The 22,846-nt window shown below is 39.8% G+C and overlaps 1 non-coding gene across 1 annotated transcript; it reads left to right on the top strand.

The window, feature by feature from the left end:
- The first annotated feature begins 7,876 nt into the window (after positions 1 to 7,876).
- LOC112312101 (small nucleolar RNA SNORA21) lies at positions 7,877 to 8,012 on the top strand. The gene has a single exon (XR_002975545.1). It is a non-coding gene; the product is annotated as a small nucleolar RNA SNORA21 (small nucleolar RNA).
- The last annotated feature ends 14,834 nt before the right edge of the window (positions 8,013 to 22,846 follow it).

Here is a 22,846-nt window from a genome sequence, read left to right as displayed (position 1 = left end):
CAGCTATCATTTTGTCTTTACCCTACCACTAGTGCCTGAGATGAGTCTTTCATCATTTCTCACCTAGATTACTGACCATGTCTTCCTGCCACTTCCTTAGGCCAAACATCAAAAACAGATTTCATAATACCTCATGCCGCTTAAAATATTTGCTCTTTTGATGGAGTACTATGTAACAATGAGAAACCATGTTTTCAAGATTCTTAGGATTGAGACAATGCCAACTATGTTGTAAGTGGAAAAAGCCAGTTAAAAAATGTTTGGAAACACTGCCTTTATAAAACAACAGGGGTATAAGAATAGTGCTTTTAAAAATACTTAAAATTCTAAAGTAGTTGGAAGATGCAGATGAAGAAATATCTGAAAATAGAAGTCAAAGAGAAAAGATTAGAACCACAGAAGACTTAACAGTTTTACAAAATTAAAAAGCTTTTTTAAAGGGGGAAATAGGTTATTAAAATGAAATAATGTAAGAGGCTATTCCAGAATTTCAGTTTTCAAATTGAAAGGCCCAACAGAATGTCAAGTATAATAAATGAAAAAACCCACACCAAATCCTAGTACTGTGAAGTTTTAGAACTGCAAAAATAAAGAGAAAAATTTAAAAGTTTCCCAAGAGATGGGGAAAAGCAATCACTTAGGAGTAAAAATGACATGTGCATTAGACACCTCATTAGCAAATCTGGATGACAAATAATGGTGATCATTGAATGCCTTTAAATTTCTGAGGTCAAAAGCTATCTGAACTTATGCTCTGCAAAAGCCTGAAGCAAGTAGATTATAATAAATTTTGAAACATCCTTCGCTAAGTGAACATTTCCTACTATATCTGAAACTCAGGAACTAAATTTATTTGGACTAAATTTACCGCAGGATATTCGTGGCTAATCAAATTCGCTGGTTGAACCGGAGATTTAGATTTCGGGAGATACCTGCTTTTACAGTCGGTAATTCTGTGGCTGGTCAAGCTGCTCTCAACTGTAAAGTTAGAAACGTTTTTAGACACACAATTTCAAACTTTACTTTCTATGCAGGTTTTTAAAGACTACTGAAGAGTATACTCCACAAAAAAAAATAAGGGGGGAAATCAAGGAAGACAAGGTCCCCAAAACCTGCCAGCCTAGCATAATGGAGGATAAGAGCTTTGTAGCAGGAATACAGTATTCAGTCCAGATTGGAACAAGAGGACAAAAACATCAGGATGGAGATATTCAGGGAGAAAAATGAACTGACTACCCAGTGTGTTCAACTACTTGGGTGTGGTGTAAGTGGATTAAACTTACCAATTAAAAGAGACCCTTATATTGAAAATAATTTTAAGTTTTTTAAACAAAAAGATGATGTTCAGTATCAGTCATAAAGGATATTCAAATCAAAACCACAATGAGATATCACTTCACACCCACTAGGATGGTTATAATCAAAGTGTTGGTGAGGATGTGGAGAAATTGAAAGCTACATTGCCATTTGGAATATACAATGGCAATTCCTAAAGCAACTCAACAAAGTTGCCATTTTACCCAGCATTTCCATCCCTAGGTAACATATGCCTCACAAAAACTTATGCATGACTGTTTCTAACTAGTATTCCTATTAGCCAAAAGGGGGAAACAACCCAAATGGTCATCAGTTGACAAATGGGTAGGATATGTTATATCTATACAGTATGGAATATTATTCAGCCATTAAAAGGAATAAAGTACAAATACATGTTACAACTGGGATGAGTCTTGAAAACATGCTAAGTAAAAATAGCTAGATGTAAAATGACAACTATTGTATGATTCCATTTACATCAAATGTCCTCAGTAGTCAAATCTATAAAGAAAACATATACTAGTGGTTGCCTAGGGCTGGGAGGTTGGGGTGGGGTGGGGGGAGGGCGGAAATGGGAACTTGGTGGAAGTACTGGAAAAAGGTATGGGGGTTCTTTTAGGGTGATGAAAATATTCTAAAATTGTATTTATGGGTGCACAGTTCTGAATAAAAGAACCATTGAATTGTACACTTCAAATGGATTGTATGATATGCAAATTATCTGAATAAAGCTATTGCCTATATACACACACATATATGTATGTGTGTGTATATACATATGTGTGCTTACCTATATACACACACGCCAATTATGAGCCAAAAAGCCAGGGTGGTAATCTTCACTGTTTACAAAATGGAATTTAAGACTAATGTAATGATTCCAAAACTAGACGAAAATGAAAAAAAGGTTCATTTTGTTTATGAATATATACTCACAGTTGAAAATATCAGTTAATCCAAATCTAACGGTGTATTTTTAAAAACAACCAAGTAAGTTTTACCTCAGGAATATTTGATGGCTCCACATCAGAAAACCTATCCCAGTAATGAGCAATAGGAAAAATAGTCATGACTGACTTGGTTGATACAGGAAAATGTGATAAGGTTTTATCTATTTATGAAAAATATAAGCATCAAGCTATCAATAGATTTTTAAAAACTTGTTAAGATTTATATACCAAAAATACACAATAAGCATTGTTAGTGAAGAGATGTGAATACATTCCCTTTAAGACCAAGACTCAGCGAGCGAGCCTATCACAGTGGAATGGATTCTGGCTCATACTATAAGGAAAGAACTGTAATGTGTCAGGTTTGGAGGAGAAAAGGAAAAAAATTCTTTGTGAATGATACATACCTAGAAAATCCAACCATCAACAAACTATTTGAACTATTAAGAGATTCAGCAAAGCTGCCCGAATAGAGTCAGCCTATGGAAGTCCAAAGGACATCATTTCACAGTAGCAGAAAATGTTAAAAAGTATAAAGTGATTAACCAAGGATATACCAAATCTACTTGGAAGAACCTTTAAAATTCTAATAAAAGACAGAAATGATCCAATAAACATTGCATGCTTCCAGTGAGATGACAATATTGTAAAAATGAACATTCTAAATTTAATCTGGAAACCAATGTAATTACAACCAAATTCCAGCTGGATTTTTTGAGGAACCTAAACTTCATTTAAAATTTGTATGGAAGAATATAAGGTCCATAAATAACTTAGAAAAGGGATTTTTCCCTACCAGGTATTAAAACATTTTACAAAATCATAGTAAAAACTGATACAGCATTAAAACAATGCAAGTGAATAGAGCTCAGTGACAGAAAATGGATATATGGCAACTTACTATATTATAAAGGTGACATGATAGCAACAGGAGAGTTTTATATTAGATGGTATTGATGAAGATTTAAAACTAAATTTAGTCCTGGCTGGTATGGCTCAGTGAATTGAGAATTGTCCTGCAAACCAAAGGGTCTCTGGTTCGATTCCCAGTCAGGGCATATGCCTGGGTTGCAGGCCAGGTCCCCAGTAGGGGGCGCTTGAGAGGCAACCACACATTGATGTTTCCTCCTTTCCCTAAATACAAATATATCTTTAGAAAAACAACCAACTGAATTTAATACAAGAAAGTGTGGGTGAATATATCTGTGACCTATAGCTGGAAAATGATTTGTTAAAACTGACATGAAGCAAAAACTGGGAATTTGATTATATTAAATATGTATAGTAACAAGATCTATAGATGGATGACAATGGGAGGGAGAAAAGATTTGAAATCAACAAGTGATTAAATGTAGACTACAGAAGGAATAGCAAATCAAGGGAAAATGCCAATGAAAAAATGTGCAAAGGATGTGAAAAGGCAAATTTCATAAACGCAAAAGATTGTCAAACTCCTTAGTAATTAGAAAAAATGTAAATTAAAAAAAACCACTTTATACCTTTTAGAATTAGAAAAATTAGAAAATTAAATACCAAGTGGTGGGGGTGGGCATATAGGAATCCTAATGCAGTTCTGATGGGAGTGTAGACACACAGATGCAGCTAATGTGCCCTAATAGCCCAAAGATACTTTTATACAGTTCCATTATAGAGCATTGTGATGTTATGGAGTTGGAGTAAGCCTGGATATACATGCATGGGAAATAGGATAGGTAAAAATGAAGTACACGATTAAGTATTCTGCAGTAGTTATAAACCACAGATGTCCACTTTAGCCATATGGCTTGATCGTGAAAATACAGTACCCAATGAAAATACAGTACCCAGTAGAGTTATTGCTTGGTATGGAGGGAGAAGGAAATGGAAGTGGGTTTAGAAATAAAAGGAAGAGAAGATGAAAGAGGGAAGAGGGAGAGAAGATCAGGCCAGAAATTTTAATAAGAAGGAAAATCACTTTAATAGTACATTACAACTCTGTTCGAGAGTTTGTGAACTAATAATAGGCACATGGGAAAACCATGCAGAGAAAAGGGGGTGGGGAATAATTTTTAACTCCAAGAGGTAAAGAATTGTTTATAAGAAAAGAAATGTAAGCGCTATTTAATCAAAAGTTGTAAAACTATTGCAAGCAGGGAAGAGAAAGGGTGTGCAAATGATTGGATTTTCTCTTCCATAGTAGAAAATCAGCATTCTTTCTATGAATAAATCCAGAAAATAGCAGTATAAGCATATTATTTAGAAGTATATAAATAAATCACTTAGTGAAATGGCTAGATTTAAAGTGGTTTCCTCCGGAGAAGAGAGAAAGGCAGAAGAGGAGTGGATAGGGGACTGATGGTTTTTTTTGGTTTTTTGTTTTTACCTTGTAGAATATCAGGATGCTTTGGCTGTAAGTAACAGCTCGATTCAAATTAACCAAATAAGGAACATATTACCTTACACTTCAGAAGCTTTTCCAGGGTTTGGTTAACAAGAATGTAAATTCTTTCCAGTTCTCTTCTCTGCCAGTCTTCATCTTGTCGGCTTCAGGTTCACAAGGTGACTACAATCAGCCAATGATCAACGGCCAGTGGTCAAGGGACTGTTTCTTTGCCTAAAATAGTCACAAGCAAGAAGAATGTGATTTCCACCAATTGTCCCAACGTTGATTCACTGCCTATAGGGATGGAGTTGGCATAGGCTCCTCTGGAGCACGTGGGTCAGAGAAGAGTGAGGAAAGTAGTAGGCTGAGTTGATGAACAGTTGTTTGACAAGTACTACTTGATTTCAATTATGTATATATGTTACTTAAAAATATATTTCACTTTAACATTGAATCAAATGTAAGATATTTGTGAGGTGGTAATTGCATCATTTTACTTTAATCAGAATGCATTAAATGCAAATGATTCTATCTTTTATTGAACTATTGTTTAGAGAAGAGGGAGACATTGAAAAAAAGGAAGAAACTGAAAAATGTGTCAGATAATTTGTGTTGTCCTTTTAGCTAATTTTATGTAATCTGCCACTACAGTCAGCAATGTCATACCAAATCAATTTACTCTTCAATTACTGACCATTAGTAAATCCATCTCTCAGATCTGCAAACCAGCTCTCACTTACCTAACTTTGAGATTACTTACACGTTATGTCTAATGCATTTTAGTGCTGCCTGGGTTTTGTGCATTTCACTGCCCATTAGCTTTTTGATTATGTAGTCAGAATTAAAGTCATACCATTTTATAGCCCATTAACCTCCATTCTTCCCACTCTACATCTAACTCATAAGCCAGAAGAAACTACTTGAAATCCCTGAATGTACCATGAAAAGAATGTAGCCACTCTGCATAGGTTTCATTATCAGAAAAATGGAGGTAAGGGTGTGACAGAAACTGCAAATTATCTCCCATTCTCCTTTTTCATAGTTATAGAACCCCTCAAATTTTGGTTGGGGAAGTGATGCCCAAAATAAAGAATGTATTTCCTAAAGTATTTTACAACTATTTGTTGTTATAAGACTTATTTGGGGGTAATGAGATATATGTGGAAACTTGTAAGAACCTCCATAAGACGACAACTGTTGAGTTCCCTGTATCCCCTTGCCTGTTGTTTGGAACGTGGATGTAATGGCTGAACCTCTAGCCAACATCCTGAACCATGAAACCACAACTAGCTCTACAGTAGTTTGCTAAAAGGAGTCTGAGACCCCGAGGTTTTGTGGAGAAAGAAACAAACTGCTCTATTTAAGCCACTGTTATTTTAGGTCTCTTACAAGTAGTCATACTTAACTGATAACATTCTATAAACTTTTAAAGATTGTTATACTCTGGTTTCTCTTCAGATCATATAAATCTTTCGCCTTTTACTAAAGATTGTTGACAATATCAGATGAGCTAATGCATGTAAAACTCTTAGAACAGTGTCTAGGAGTAGAGTAAGCACAGAGTAACATTTACAACGTTACACAATTTCCCTGTTTTGGTGAGGTTGTTCCCTCTGCCTGGTTTGGTAAACTCTTTGTTTATAAGACCCAATCAATCAATCATTTCCTCCTCTGTGTAGGTTCTTCTGATGCCCACCTGGTGAAATAATCCACCCTTTGCTTTATACTACTTCTTAATCTTGTGTATACTTTCATAGCAATTCGAACATTTTTGTTTACACATTTGTTTCCTTCCTAAACCACTTATTCTCATAAAAAAACAAAACAAAACTGGGATTCTTTTTAGTAAACATAGAAATCTCATGGCTCACGTAGATTCTTATGGCCCTAAATCTATCCTAATATTCAATATGCCAATCGTTCAAACCACAACTCCCCCACCCACAGATTCTGATACACAACTCCTATAAGAAACAGAGCCCTCCTCCCCTCTCCTGGCCGGCTCAGTTGGTCATCTGAGATAAATATCTACAGGGCTGAGCACTGTAGTAGATGATGCTGGAGATAATATGCACAGAACACAAAAGCAGTAGGGATGAGAAAATGATTCATTCTGTTTTCAGGCACAGGTTGAGAAAAGATGATGCCTGTATTTTGAAAGGAAAATTGTTTATTCGATAGACTGGAGAAAGGGAAGAAAAGAGCAACGGAAAATGAAGTGGGCAGAAGGAACAATGTACAAAGGCTCGGACGCATAAAATACGTAGTTAATTTGAGTTGTGAGTGTTGGGCTCAGGTCTTCCTAAGTGTCTCTGCAAACACTTTGATAAAACACTTCTTAGGGTGTGTTACCTCTGCAGATGGCTCATCGCATCTATTATGTCCTGATTTTTTATTTTTTTGACTCTGAGGACACTTTCCCCAAGCCTGTTTTCTAGACTCACTACCACTAGGTAATAACTGAAGTTGTTAATGTTACTATTCTGGAGAAATGTTCCTCAGTGCCATTTCAAGGCCCCGCCGATGACTCATCCTGGCGTTGTGTGTATTCAGGCTCATCCTCTTCTCTGGCATTCAGAGCATTTGTAAGATTGCCTTGCAAACCCTTGCTGGTTAGTATAGAGCTTTTTGGTTCTAGTTAACAACAGGTTTGTCTGTTTTCTACCTCCTGTGTTTAGTTCTTAGCTTAGGGGCAATGCTGCATTAATTTAGCTTGAGTCTTATTTGGTGGTTTGTTTGGTTTTGGTTCCAGTTGCCTCCTCATTGATTAAACTACTCTGTATGTATGAAGTTGCTGCCTGGGCTTTCATTTCTCTTCTCTAGGACAGAATAAAGGCTCTATATTTTCTTAGGGGCTTTGCAAATATAACGTAGCCTGGCCCAGGAATTGAATGAAATCTAATAGGTTTAACCGAGTACTCTTTCCCCAGAGACCCTCAGTGGCTATGAGTCCCACAGAGCCCTGAGCCTGGCGTGGTTTTACTGTTGCTTAGCTGGATACACCGGAAACTCCTTTTAAAGCTGGACCGAGCGGCTGTTCCAGGTGCAAGCACCATCCGTAAGCACCTGCCAGTGTGGTTTTCTCTCTGCTTCCATTGTACTTTACTCACATACCTTGCTGTTACACGTATGACACACTGTAGGTTTTTGTTTCCATTCTGACTGTTCTGTCAGATGTGTATAACCATCAACCACTGCTACCATTTGTACTGGCCAACACAAAAATTGAATGAATAAGAAGTTAGTACCCCTTTGAAAAGCCCTCATTGGGCCTTTCGCTAATGGCCCACTGAGCCGTCCAGAAAGGGCAGAGTAAAATCACCGCTTTTGGGTGAAGTGGCAGCATGTCATGTTGTTTCTCTTCAATCGGTGGTGTGACAAGGGAAGGAAAAAAAAAAAGAAAAAAAAAAAAAAAGAAGTTAGTATCCCATCTTACAAATGCTCTTTCTCTTCACTGAGCCTGAACTAATTACGTGTCCACGGAGTCTTTGACAGGTTCTCGGCATCAGTGCAGTCATACAAATGTACACATTAATAGATGCTTAACTCCTCCTGGATTAGGAGTAGCTGTAATCTACAGCAGTGTGGTCCTTTTGCTTCTCTCTTCTGCTGCATCTGTTGCAAGGCAATCACTCCCTGCCTGGACCCTAGGTTTGATCCCCTATCTCGCACTGCTCCTGGAGGCAGTGTTCGAGGTGATCCTCACAAACAGCTTCGGTTGAGATGGGAACCATGAATGTCCCCACCTTACATGTCAGGGAACAGAGGATTACAGAGGTAATCCAGTTACTTAGGACTCCAAAACTGGAGCAAAAAGCAATGTGAGAGTGGGAAGTACCTGGCTCCTGTTATGACCTGGGCACATCCTCAGGGCTATCTACAGGAGACAGTAATGTGATGTGGTTCGAGGGTGGACTCAGATCCAGGAGTGGCTGGCGTTAAGCCCTGACTTACAACATCTGTGGGGGTTTTGGGGGGGCGGGGCGGGGCAGGGCAGGTGCAAGTTATATAACCTCTCTGTGCCTTGGCTTCCTCACTGATAAAAAAATGGAGAAATTAATCGCTTTTACCTTTTAGGTTGTTATGAGAATTAAATGAATTAATACAGGTGAAACACTTAGCACAGTGCTTGGGACATGAAAAATACTCAAAAAAGTATTAGCCTTCATTATCATCATCATCATCATCACCACCATCATCATCACTGGAACCCAGTTTGCCAGGTAGTAGGAGCCAGGTAAAATGAGGTCCGGGGGGGTAGTCACTGGTCACACAAATTTGTACTTACAAATGCTTTCGGGTGTTCGAAGAGCCTTCATATTGCTTATCCTGCATGATCTCCTCACTACAACACACTGTTGTCAGGTACAGCCAGTTATGCCACCTTCATTTTAGAGATTCATTTATTCAACACTACTTATCGAGGCCTCTTATGTGCCAGGCACCGCTATGTCCTGAAAACCCCCCAAATCAGAAAAAGAACTTACGGTTTCCTGCTCTTATGTTAACAAGGGCTGTCTCTGGGAGTGGGTTTTGAAGGGCCATTTTACATTCTACCCTTTGAACTTACATGATAGAAATATGTAACTATTATGGTCAGAGAAGAAAAAGACGTGGTGGGGGAGGAGTCTAATGGGGAGGCAGGCGTGCAAATGACTAATGACAGTACAACTGTGACTGAACGTACAGACGAGGGTCTGTCAGCGAACATAGGGGAGTACGAGGAGGAAAGTCGGTGTAGTGGCATTTAAGGTGAGACAGGAATGTTGGGTAGAAGTTTGCCAAGTAAATGCAGAGAGAAAGGTGTTCAAGCAGAGGAAGCATGAATGACTGTTACATACAGTCAGACCTCGGTTCTTGAACGTCTTCCCTCCTGAACAGTTCGGTTCTTGACCGAGTTGTTCACAGAAAAAAATATCTCGGTGGTTGAACGGAACTTCGGTTTTTGACCTAACGACCTTTTCATGCAGATACCTGTATGATCAGTCACGTGCCTCTCAGGTGGCAGACAGAGAATGTGTGAGTATGAGTATGACTCCGTTTTCGAATAAGTCACTTCTCAAACAGCCTTCTGGCATGAATGAAGTTCGAGAACCGAGGTTCCACTGTATCAAGGAAGCTACGTGTTGTTCAGTGTTGCGTTATGTGAAAGGAAGGGCACATGATGTAAGTTAAGGCTGGTTAGGTAAGTAGTGAAGGAGCGTTCTAGACAGAGGTGTTCAAAATATGCCCTGTAGGTATTGGGTGCCCATGAAGAATGTTATGTTGGCAGTAAACATAATGAGGATGCGTCATTATGTTGTCGGTGTAGACATTGGGAATTGATAATTCTCTAAAAGGTTAGAGTGGTCAAAGCAATGTTAAAATCAGAATGAAAGTCTTTTGACCCAAGTGTAGCAGATTTTCTATCAAACCATGCTGACTCCTCTATAGAGCAGAATATAAAAGGTCCCACTATTTGCTATATTAATCTGCTAGTATGAACTTAAATTCTCAACCAAGGAATGGGAAAAGATTTCACACAATCACTAAGCAACTAGCCTTGTCTTTCATCTTTTTTGGGAGACATGCCTACTAGAAGATAATTTTCTCTTGAATTCCATCTCTTTGAATGGAAGAGAGTTTCCAATTCATTCATTCTTCGGATATGTGCAGAGCATAATTTCCACTGAACAATTTGTTCTAGGGACCATATGCTTTAAAACTCCATGCAATTTTTGTGAAGTATAAATTTAACTTTTATTGATACAGTGTAATCCCATTTCCTCCACTTCCTTTCATAGGATTATACATCAAATCCAAAGATGGATGGACAGCAGCCATCAGCAGGAGAGCTTGCTTTCTCTATGAGATAATAACTACCCTCCATGTGTTTGTTTCTCTCTTTATTTCCACACCCCTGTCCCCATTTAGAGGGCCTCAGCTTGCTGTGCAGCTGGCCAGCAGAGAATCTTTCACTTGGCTGTGACAATGCTTTTGCTTCCAATGTCTTCTACCAAGGGTTCCCAGGGCCTGGCAGAAGAGAAGGGAAATGCAGTCTTGTGCTATTCATGCCCTTTCTTCACTTCTCCTATTGAGAGCACTGTCCCACTAACCTGGTAGGGCCTTATAATTCCAAGGGCTCCCCAAGCTCCCCAAATCATGATTGGTATGATCCTGTATTGCTTTCAGAGTTTTAGTTTGAATTTATCTTAGGGATGGTATCATTATTCTGGCAAAATTCATGTCGTTGAATATCTCTTTGCTACCTGTGTTCTATTTCCTGCTTGCTGGAATAAGAACTGCTAAACTATTCTCTCTCATCAATGACAATACTCAAAGTTCAAGTTTTCAAAACTGTACCCAGAAACACAATTTTTATTCATGCATGTTTTTTATTAATTTTCCATTTTTGAATGCTTTTTATGCATGTATCCATTCCTGAGTGGTTATTACATGCCCGACACTGTGCTAGTTACTTGAGGCACAGCACTGAACAAGACAGATAGGCCCTTCCCTCTTGAATCTTCTGATCTAGTGATCCTGATATTGGGGTGGAGAGGTGCTGAAAGTGAAGAACAGATTGTTAACTGAGACTGGAAGGAAATGGAAGCGTTTACAGTTGCCAACGTTGTAATTAATGCGCGTTAAGTAAGAAGTTTAAGCATATTTTAATGGCTATATATGAGCACGATTGCTATCTTCACTTAATTAGAGGGAAGGCAATATGCCGCCTCCTCACATATTGCAATAGAGTTCGTGAGAATGGGGCTATTTGTTTAAAAGTTAACATGGCTCCTAAAAACCCCTAAATAATAGAAGTACCATATGATCCAGCAATCCCACTTCTGAATATGTATACCGTACATGCGAGTTGAAAGCAGGATCACAGAGAGATATTTGTCCATCCACGTTCGGTGCAGCAGCACACGATTGTCAAGGGGTGGAAGCAGCCCAAATGTCTGTGGACAGATGAATGGATAAAGCAAATGTGATATGTATGTATAACATATGCAGCCTTAAAAAAGAAGGAGATCCTGTCATATGCTACCACATGGATGAACCTTGAAGATATTATGCTGAGTGAAATGAGCCAGTCACAAAAAGACAAATACTGTACGATTCCACTTATGTGAAACATCTAGAGTAGTCAGAATCATAGCAACAGAGAGAAGAATGGTGGTTGCCAGGGGCTGAGGGGGTGGGAGGCAGAAATGGGCTATGGAGTTTCAGTTTTGCAAGATGAAAACATTCTAGAGATCTGTTACAGAACTATGTGAATATAGTTAACTATTTTTTTAATTTTTTAAAAGATTTTATTTATTTATTTTTAGAGACAGGGGAAGGGAAGGGGAGAGAGAGAGAGAGAGAGAGAGAGAAACATCAATGTGTGGTTGCCTCTCGCACACGCTCTATGGGGGACCTGGCCTGTAACCAGGCATGTGCCCTGACTGGGAAACGAACGGGCGACCCTTTGGTTCTCAGGCCCGTGCTCAATTCACTGAGCTACACCAGCCAGGTGAATATAGTTAACTATTAAACTGTACATGAAAAGTTTTAAATTTAAGAGGGAAAATGTAGTATTGTGTTTTTTGCCATAATTTAAACAATTTTTAAAGTTAACACAGTTAACATGGAAGCAACTGTGGGTGTGATAGAATAGATGGTGAATTAGGCTCAGTTAGGAGATTGGGGTTGCAGACTTGGCACTGCCAGTTTCTAGCTGTGACCTCGGGCTTGCATTTAACCTCTATGCCTCGGTGTCCCCACTGGTAAAATGGAGATCATGTTACTGACTTCCAGTAATTTTGCAAGGGTTAAACGAGGCGATGTTAGTGCAGGTTGGCAGAACCTAAAGCACGATTCAAATGTAAAGCATGTTGATGGGGATGGAGATAAATTTCTCTATCTGGCCACATCTGGCATGGGGCATGTTGAGGCACCAGCTCCAGCTTTTCTCTTCTATTTTTCCTGCTGTTTTCCCCACTTCAAGGTTACAGATGTTAAAAGCGGAATGCCTAACCTGGGTGTTGAGCCTCCTACCAGCAACTATTCTTACTGACTTCTCTCCAGGCAAGTTCCACTTGTCTCAGTTTTCTTATTTTAGTTTACTCAATCACAGAATTGGAGAGATTCAATACGGACAGTGAGAAAGTTGAATACCAATGCAAGTTGGAGGGCTGAATCCTGACTAGGATGAGACCCTTGGATTAGCTAGGACCACAGCCAGTTCTTAAAGGAAGGAAAAGGTTCAAATAAATGAAACGAAGGGAATGGAAGGAAGGGTTGGCCTTCCTGCTGGGAGGGAACCTCGTGAACAAAGTGTGTAGGAAGGAACAAATAAGGAAAGCTTAGAGGACAAGGAGGACACTGGCTTGCTTGAAATGACAAGTCTGAAAGGCGAGAGAGGGGACAGATAATGACAGGGGGTGAGACTACAATAGCAGGCTGAGGGTGTTGCATTTTATGCAGTGAGGACTTTAATCATTTCCGTTTGAGAGTAGAGGAATGAGCTGTTGAATGTGGGTTTTAGGCCAAAATAATTCATGGACCTGATGCAATTACAATAAAATCTCAATGGGGTGTTTAGGAGGCCTCTGCAAAATGATACAGAAATTCAGCCAGACAAGTCATCGGGTCACAATAAGCAAGAAAAAGATTTAAAAGTGTAATTAAAAAGAACTTGCGTTCCCAATAAGTGGTGGTGGAAAAATGGGTTATGTATGAAAAACATAAGTTTAGGTTCCCATTTCACATCCCATACCAAAATTAATGAAAGCTCGATTAAAGAGTATAGTAAGAGCAAAATAAAACAAAAATTAGAAGATAGATAAATGTTTGCTTTCGGGATGGGTAAGGAATTTTGAGAGCAACAGAATCTCCTGTGTACTGCTGGTGAGATTGTTAATTGGTACAGTCATGTGGGACATTTGCCCCATCTTGTGAAGTTAAGAAGCACCACCTACGACTTGATTCCACTTCTAGATACACTCACGAACTTGAGAAATCATAGTATGTGAGGAGATGTGCCCAGGAATATTCACAGCACACTGTTCAAAACAGTACGATGGTGGAAATAATCCCAAAGCACCAAACAAGAGAATGAAGAAACTGCAGAACATTTTTTAATCTTAAATTTTTTTTTCTTTTTTTAATATATTTATTGATTATGCTATTACAGTTGTCCCATTTCCCCCCCCACTCCACTCCATCCTGCCCACCCCCCTCCCTCCCACATTCCCCCCCTATAGTTCATGTCCATAGGTCATACTTATAAGTACTTTGGCTTCTACATTTCCTACACTATTTTTACCCTCCCCCTGTCTATTTTCCACCTATCATCTATGCTACTTATTCTCTGTACCTTTCCCCCTCTCTCCCCCTCCCACTCCCTTAATGACAACCCTCATGTTCTAGTTGTTTGCCTAGTTTGCTCTCGTTTTTGTTTTATGTGTGGCCGTTAATAACTGTGAGTTTGCTGTCATTTTTACTGTTCCAATTTTTGATCTTCTTTTTCTTAGGTAACTCCCTTTAACATTTCATATAATAAGGGCTTGGTGATGATAAGCTTCTTTAACTTGACCTTATCTGAGAAGCACTTTATCTTCCCTTCCATTCTAAGTGATAGCTTTGCTGGATACAGTAATCTTGGATGTAGGTCCTTGTGTTTAATCTTGGGTAATGTAATTATGATGTGCCTTGGTGTGTTCCTCCTTGGGTCCAGCTTCTTTGGGACTCTCTGAGCTTCCTGGACTTCCTGGAAGTCTATTTCCTTTGCCAGATTAGGGAAGTTCTCCTTCATTATTTGTTCAAATAAGTTTTCAATTTTTTGTTCTTCCTCTTCTCCTTCTGGCACCCCTATAATTCGGATGTGGGAACGTTTCAAGGCGTCCGGGAGGTTCCTAAGCCTCTCCTCATTTTTCCAAGTTCTTGTTTCTTCATTCTTTTCTGGTTGGATGTTTGTTTCTTCCTTCTGGTCCACACCATTGATTTGAGTCCCAGTTTCCTTCTCATCACTGTTGGTTCCCTGTACATTTTCCTTTGTTTCTGTTAGCATAGGCTTCATTTTTTCATCTGTTTTTCGAATAGATTCAACCAAGTCTGTGAGCATATTGATAACCAGTGCTTTGAACTGTGCATCCGATAGGTTGGCTATCTCTTCGTCGCTTAGTTGTATTTTTTCTGGAGCTTTGAAGTGTTCTGTCATTTGGGCCATTTTTTTTTTTTTTTGTCTTGGCTCGTCTGTTACTTTAAGGGGCGGAGCCGTAGGTGTTCACCAGGGCGGGGTAATGCTGGTCGCTGAGCTGTGACGCTGTACGAGGGGGAGGGGCCGAGTGGGAGCAATGGCGCCCGCCTCACTCTCCTCCGGATTTCAATCCTTCACTCCGCTACCCACAATCAAACTGGGCCACTCTGGTGCTGGTTCCCGAGTAAGTGGGCCTGTGCACACTCTAGGCCCCGGTGGGTCTCTCCAACAACCTCTCCTGTGAGGCTGGGAGTCTCTCCTGCTGCCGCCCCAACCCCCAGGGGCGCTTTCAATCAGAGGTTTGAGGCTTTATTTCCAGGAGCTGGAGCCCTGGGTTGCACGGTCTGCTTCGTTGCCGTTCGTCAGGTTTATCTGTGGGCGAATTTGGTGCTGCGGGGTGCTACCCGCCACTCTGCCTGCCCCACTCTCCGCCACTCTGAGTCCGGCCCTCTGGGTTTATCTGCGCTGATGTGGGGCCACAGGGTCTGCTAGTGCTCGGACTGCCTGCGCCATTTGTCCCACACTCCGCCAGTCTCAGTCCCACCACAGCCACGCGAGTCCTCTCCACCCCGGTGCCCGTCTCCGCCCCTCCTACCAGTCTGGATGAATGGTTATTTTCTATTTTCTTGGTGTTGGTCCCCCTTGCTGTTCGATTCTCTGTCAGTTCTGGTTGTGCGAGGAGGCGCAGTGTGTCTACCTACGCCGCCATCTTGGTTCTTTAAATTTTTTTTTTCAATTACAGTTTACATTCAATATTATTTTGTATTAGTTTCAGGTGTAAGCAGAGTGGTTAGACACTCACATACTTTACAAAGGTTCCCCCTGATATTGCGAGTACCCAGCTGGCACCATGTATAATTGACTGTATCCCCTCTGCTGTACTTTACATCCCCACGACTCTTTTGTAACTTCCAATCTGTACTGCTCAATCCCTTCACCTTTTTCTTTCTCTTTTTTAATTACTTTATTGTTGTTCAGTAACAGTTGTCTACATTTTCTCCCCACCACTCCCCCACCCCACCCCAGCCAAACCCACCTCCCTCCCTTGCTTCCATCCTCCCCCTTGGTTTTGTCCATGTGTCCTTTATAGTAGTTCCAGAAAACCCTTCTCCCCACTGTCCCCTCCCTCCTCCCCCCTTCACCTTTTTCACCCAATCCTCTGACCACCATCCCCTCTGGCAACCAGCAGTCTGTTCTCTGTATCTATGAGTCTGATTCTGTTTTGTTTAGAACATTTATAATGGAATGTCACATAGCAGTGAAAGAAAATGATCTAAGTATCTATATCAACATGTTTAAATTAAAAGCACATCATGTTGAGTGTAAAATTAAGTTACAGAGGATACATATAGTACAACACCAATTATAAGCTATCTTAAATATGAAGAAAGTACCACATGCTGCTTAGGAAGATGTACCTATTTAGTAAAAGGATGACATCATGAGAATGAAAAGCACTGGATTCAGGCACATGGTAGCCTCTGAGAAAGAAGGGATGTGATGGGAGAAGGTTACACGAGAGACTTTGGCGGTGTTGGTATTCTAGAACTGTGTGGTAGGTATGTGGGTATTTGTTATAGTATTCATTGTGGCACTCAGTAAGTCTGAAATGTTTTGTGAAATAAAATTTAAAGGTAATGCATATTCCTTATAATAAATTAAAACAATATCTAAGTATTGGATTGGCCAAAAAGTCTGTTTAGTTTTTTTCTGTAAAATATGACACATTTTAAAATTTTCACCAATAACTTTATCGATTTGGATATTTTCAGTGGTACAACATTCATTGTTCTTGATTATGTCATGATATGACCGCTGTCAGCTTCAACTGGTCTGTGCACCCGTGGAGCATCGTCCAGTGAGCAATCTCCAGCACGAAACTTCGCAAACCACTCTGACACATTGGATCAGTCTCAGCTCCTTCTCCATACACTGCACAAATCTTTCTTTGTGTTTCAGTTGCATTTTTACCTTCCTTGAAATAATAAAGTATAGTGTTAATGTTGCGTGTTTTCTTCCATCTTAAATATTAAAATTTAATATTTAAATTTTAAATTATCAATTTTGGTAATTTTTTAAAATGCTACTGATATGACAACTGTCACAGTAGAATCTAACAAAATTGTCCTGAATGAAGTTAAAGACAGCTAAGGGCTACTAGAACCATTTTACGGAAAAAAGCCAAACAAACTTTTTGGCCAACCCATTATATAATTTAATTAATTTTTTTTTTTTAAGATTTCATTTCTTTATTTTTAGAGAAAGGAGAACGGAGGAAGAGAGAGGGAGAGAAAGATCAATGTGTGGTTCCCTCTTGTGCACACCCTACCTGGGACCTGGCCTGCAACCCAGGAATGGGCCCTAGACTGGGAATAGAGCCTGTGCCTCTTTGGTTCACAGGCCTGGGTTCAATCCACTGAGCCACACCAGCTGGGGCCCATTATATAATTTAATCTTTACCACCCACCTCCGACCCATGCCCAAACCCTTCACTGCCAACAGTTTCGATTTTCTCAGAACTTTTTAAGACCTTTACCTTCCTAGATATCTGTATATTCAATACATTGGGTGTTTCCTAATATAAATAGGGTGCTACTTTACCTTTAATTCTGTAATTCTTGCTTTTTTCCCCACTTAATATCATAGACACCTTACCATATGAGTACCTACCTGTATATCTCCCTTATATTTAATGGCTGCATATTGCTCTATAGTGTGAATTTGCCATAATTTATTTAACTATCCCTCAACTGATACATATTTAGGTTCTTTCTCTTTTTTTCATAATTAAAATTCTGCAATGAATATCCTGGGTGAAACTTAGGAGTATTTTTTTTTTTGTAAGATTTTCAGGGGGAGGAATTTTTTTTTTTTAAAGATTGTATTTATTTTTAGAGAGGGGAAGGGAGGGAGAAAGAGAGGGAGAGAATATCAATGTGTGGTTGCCTCTTGCACGCCCCATACTGAGGCCCTGGCCTGCAACCCAGGCATGTGCCCTGACTGGGAATCAAACCGGCGACCCTTTGGTTTGCAGTCTGGAGCTCAATCCACTGAGCCACACCAGCCAGGGCCAGGGGGAGGAATTTTTAAGAGAAAGGCTTTCTGAGAATTTATGCTTGGTGATGAAAGAAACCCCAAAGAAAATATGGTACACTCCTCTACATAAAGTCGTTACATAAAAACTTTATATGTCAATCACAGAAGCACTAAAACTATGATAGAAAAATAAGGAAAGTACACCAATAGACAATTTGCAGAAAAAAAGAAATCTAAAAAAACGAAAAGAAATCTACATGACTGAATATATGGAAAGGATTTTAACTATTCTCACTTTGGGAGAATGTGATCAGAAAGATTAAAGTTATAAATACTTTCAAAGTTCTGGCCTGTGACTGTAGACAAGACGAGACAGGGCCTCGTAGTACAGCCGAACGTAATTGAGAACTTAAACTATGTTCCTATCCTTAGACTATAAATTCAATGATTGTAAATTTAACTTGAGGAAATAATCAAAGATGTAATGAGAGAAGTATCGCGTGTATTTTGGGGCAACTGCTCCTCTTCTTTTTCTTCCCCAACAGGCACGGGAACAGCAGGGAGCCCCCAGTGTTCCTGTTGTGCAACAGGACTCCAGGCTGGGTCAGGGCCGCTTCGCAGGAGTTCTAGCCTCACCTCTGGCTGCTCTTGTTAATAGAGACAATGGGGATGTGAGAGCTTGGTCTGCCAGAAACCACCATGTGGCCTGACCCTCAGCAAAAGCCCTTCTTTAGCATGAGAAAAAATGGAGCACAATCACAGAAAGGGACTGAGACAAAAAAAAAATAATAATAAAGACCCAAGGTCTTTCCTGTCCTGCTGCTACTCCCTGCTTGCTGAGTTTAAGTGCGTCCCTGCCCAGAATTCTAATAACAGTTTCCCCCTTTGCTTACACTGCTCCTGTAAATCCCTGGTAAGCTCCTGCTGCTCTGACTCAAGAGCGAGAACCCCGACTCTGCTCTTTACCTCAATTCCCCAGCACTCATAAAGGGAGTGTCCTAATTCCCAGCTCTGAGGGTAGGGTCTACCAAGGAGAACATGAAGGAATAGAAGGAAGAGTTTCATAGGGGTTGAGCACTTACAAGTAAAGTGAAAATAATCTATGTGGCTTAATTGGGATAGTTCCTGGCCCATAGTAAAAATACCTTAAATAAGCAAACGGGGTGCCAAGCCATGAGTGAATGAGAATGCTGAGTGTAACATGTTTCAGCTTAAATGTCGCCTCCTCTTTTTCTTCGTTTTTTATCCTTCTGGTCACAAGATACTTAACTGGGCTCTGGGCTGCCCTAATAATTATTAGCCCTTGATCATAACTTCTTGTAATACACTAGAGTGATAGTACTTATTATGTCTTGTACAGATTTGCATTTCCGCAGAACACAGAGTAGGTACTTAAATGTTTGGAATGAATACATGCAAGAATGATTAAATAAAATAATGAAAATTTGGTTAGGAAAGTTCTCCTATTAAGTGTTTGAAAGGCTTACTGAAATGTACTGACCATCACGAGAGTGATGATTTCTTTTTAAATTAAAAAAAATACTTTATTTTTAATGGAGGTATACATTGACATATATTAGTTTCAAGCATACAAAATAATGATACCATAAGTCTAGTTAGCATTCATCAGGTGATTTCTTTTTAATTAATTAATTTATTTATTTTTAGAGAAAGAGAGGTAGGGAGAGAAACATCGATTTGTTTGTTGATCCATTTACTTATGCATTCATTGGTTGATTCTTGTGTGTGCCAGGATCAAACCTTCAAACGTGGTGTACCAGAAGGACACTAACCGACTGAGCTACCCAGCCAGGGCCATTGTGTGATGATTTCTCTTAAAGTTGAGCACTTGCCACAGTTAGCCTATGAAGCTGGTGACTTTTGGGTAATTACAACTGTTTTTCCTCTACAGGATCAAGACAGCTAAACTTTCTTATTTTGAATGGGTCTCTGCAGCGCTTCTGTTTCAAAAATATTTTTTTCATAAATACTTTGTTCCATTCGACGACTGGTTTGTTAACTAGGTCACTAACCTTCCTAATCTGAGAATATAAGCTTTCTTGACTTAGGAAAAAGTTCACTCAAAATGTTTTCAAATACTGGAGGTGATGACTGCTTTTATTCAAAGCTCTTTGAACATAAACTTCCCCCCTACAAACATCCCTTCATAAAGAAGAAGTTTCATTAGCATCCGCACTGCAACCTGACTCTTCCAGCAACGTGTGTTTCTCACTAAAGACAGAACGGGGTTTTTTTGTTCTCTTGGAAAGAGGCTTAAGTATCAAAGGAAATGAACTGGAAAGGATTTGTGTTTTATATATTCTACACAGCACTACATACAAACCAGACTGTATAGAGGATTTCCAGGGGTACAATCAGTTTAGAGCTTCGGTACCTCTCTTCTAGTCTTAACTCCTGCCCAGGTTCTGCCATTTACTCGATTTCCCTTGGAAAAGAAACTAAACAGTTCTGTGGATTAGTTTCTGCATCTGTAAAGTGGGAGGCAAGTACTGACATCAATGGGTTATTCTGAAGATGAAACGAGACAATACATGCAAAATGGCCGCCACGGTTCTTGGTTCACAGTGTTCAGGGAGCCGGGAGTTCATGCTGATGTGCACACCTGGCCTGTTCTTTCTGTGCTTCATGACACGGTGGAACACACTTCACTTCTGTATCTTAATTAGCCTTTCCTTCTGGAAGATGGAGAAAACAGTAGCTTTTTATTCAATGACGTATTATTAACAATGATTTACAAACAGGTAATTTGGTCCAGAGACCCTTGGAAGAATTAAGCTCAAATCATGGTTCTACTGGTTTGTAGCTGTGAACACTGACAACTTCCCTGATCCTCATTTTTCTGATTTGGAGAATGGAAATAATGTGTATCTACAGAGTTAAGGTTCAAACCGAATAGTGCCTATGAAAGTGAACTAAATCGCCATGTTCACGTTTGCAGTTATTGCCGGTACCACACAAGATTGTGCGCACAGTCCTTGTCGGATCATTTTAATAGCCATGTGCTCAGATTTATGTTTTCACCCTCCTTTTGTTGTCTTGCTCCTTTCGAACATTCTGGCAGTAATTTTATCCTCTGTTTATAGATTTTACCCAGTTTTACTGATATATTAAAAACAGTTCTCTCTTATGATAGTTAAGAACCTAGATGCAACATTCAACCATAGGCTGCGTTTTCTAAAATATGGCCTTGGTGTTTTAGGGTCACAGTAAAAGTAAGCTATTGAGAAGCTGCAGTTTGCTAATTTTTTACGTTTATTTTTATGTTTGGTAGTCACTCCACTGTCTGTCCTCATGTAGGTGTGTTTAGGGGGACTTAACTCTTCAAATGTAATTCTTACAAAGAGCTGCTTTGAGTCTTTAAAAACAACAACAACAAATAAATTAGACTTGATGAATCACAGCAGGAAAGAACTTCCAGCATGGCCACTTTTAATGATTTCTTTCACGCTTAAGATTGAATTTCATCTAAAGATTTCATTTAGTTCAACCTTTAGGGAGTCCCGGATTCAGAGACTAAGAGTAAACTGAGGCTTGGAGAGGCTAAGTGACCTGCTTGTGTAGTACTAGTCAGGACTCTTTTGGGTGTAAGTTGTAAAAATTCAACTCCAAAGTAGCTTCAACAAAAAGGGAATTTACTGGCTCATGTAACTGAAACTAGCTTTGGACACAACTGAATCCAGCAGCTCCAATCGTGTTGTTAGAACTTGTTTCTTCCGCAGTATTGGCTTTCTCCAGGATGGAGGAGAGGGAGGGAGATGATCATAAAAAGCTTACATAATTTCTATGGTTTACGATCCAAAAGGAAGAGAGGCATCTCGCTCCCAGCATTGCCAGAGCTAATCGTGGGGAATATCCAATTGATCCCCTTGTGTCATGCCCCATTTCTCTGAGTGACAGAAGAGGGAAGCAGCATGGTTGATACTCCCACCAGGATCACATGCAATGAGCGGTGTGGTCCTCAAAGAAAGAGGGGGGATGGATGTAAGAAACAGATACCAGGGGTGTCCAAACTTTTGGTGTCTCTGGGCCACACTGGAAGAAGAAAAGTTGTCTTGGGCCACAAATTAAATACACAGACACTAACAAAAACTGATGAGCAAAAAAAAAAAAAAGGTTTTAAGTAAATTTACAATTTTGTGTTGGGCCACATTCAAAGCCATCCTGGGCCCCATGTGACCCACAGGTCACAGGCTGGACACCCCAGCAAGGCTGGGCCTAGGACTACAAACCAGGCTCTCAGTCCTACCGCAGTTCTGGAAGGTTACAGTGAGGAAGTAGGTAAGTTTAGAGCAAAAATAGTTTGAGCTTGTGTTAAAGGAATATGAAGTAGAAAATAAGATAAAGCTCTGAAACGATGTTAAGTCAGTTATTATTGTTTAACTTTAAGTATATGGATATTGTAAAATGCATGTCCCTGTTATTGCTAGTGAATGGTCCCCTCGGTTCTACAATGTAGTGTGGAAGTGGATGGAAAGGCATTCCTCCCTGCTCCTTGTTTTCTTTCTGTCACAGTGGGGTGCGCCAGAATCAAAGAAAAAGGGGAGAAAACTTCTTACAGAAAAGCTTCCAGATGATACAGAGTATTAGATTATGAAGAAAGCGGATGATTGGGGTAATAACTAGCACTTATTGAGTAGTTAACAAGTGCCAGGCGCTGCAGTAAATGCATCACCTCATTTAAATGGTTGTCTATCCTGTGAGTTAGCAAGTGTTAGTCTGCTCATTTGTAGGCGGGGGAACCACAGCTGTGAGGGCTGAGTTAGTTTGCCCCAGCTCCTGGCTGGCAGATCTGGGATTCCAGGTTGGATATATGTGAATCCAGAGTCTGTGTTCTCATCCTTATGCTTCTAGTTAGTTATAGCTTTAGTTCATTTAATTGTATAATTTGACTATTTTAGAAGCAAAATTGTTACTTGTGGTACATTATTCTGTGTT

This window comes from Desmodus rotundus, chromosome 7 (genome assembly GCF_022682495.2).
Source record: "Desmodus rotundus isolate HL8 chromosome 7, HLdesRot8A.1, whole genome shotgun sequence".
NCBI lineage: Eukaryota > Metazoa > Chordata > Mammalia > Chiroptera > Phyllostomidae > Desmodus > Desmodus rotundus.
The sequence above is the reverse complement of the archived record's forward strand: the minus strand, read 5'-3'. Positions and strand labels throughout refer to the sequence as shown.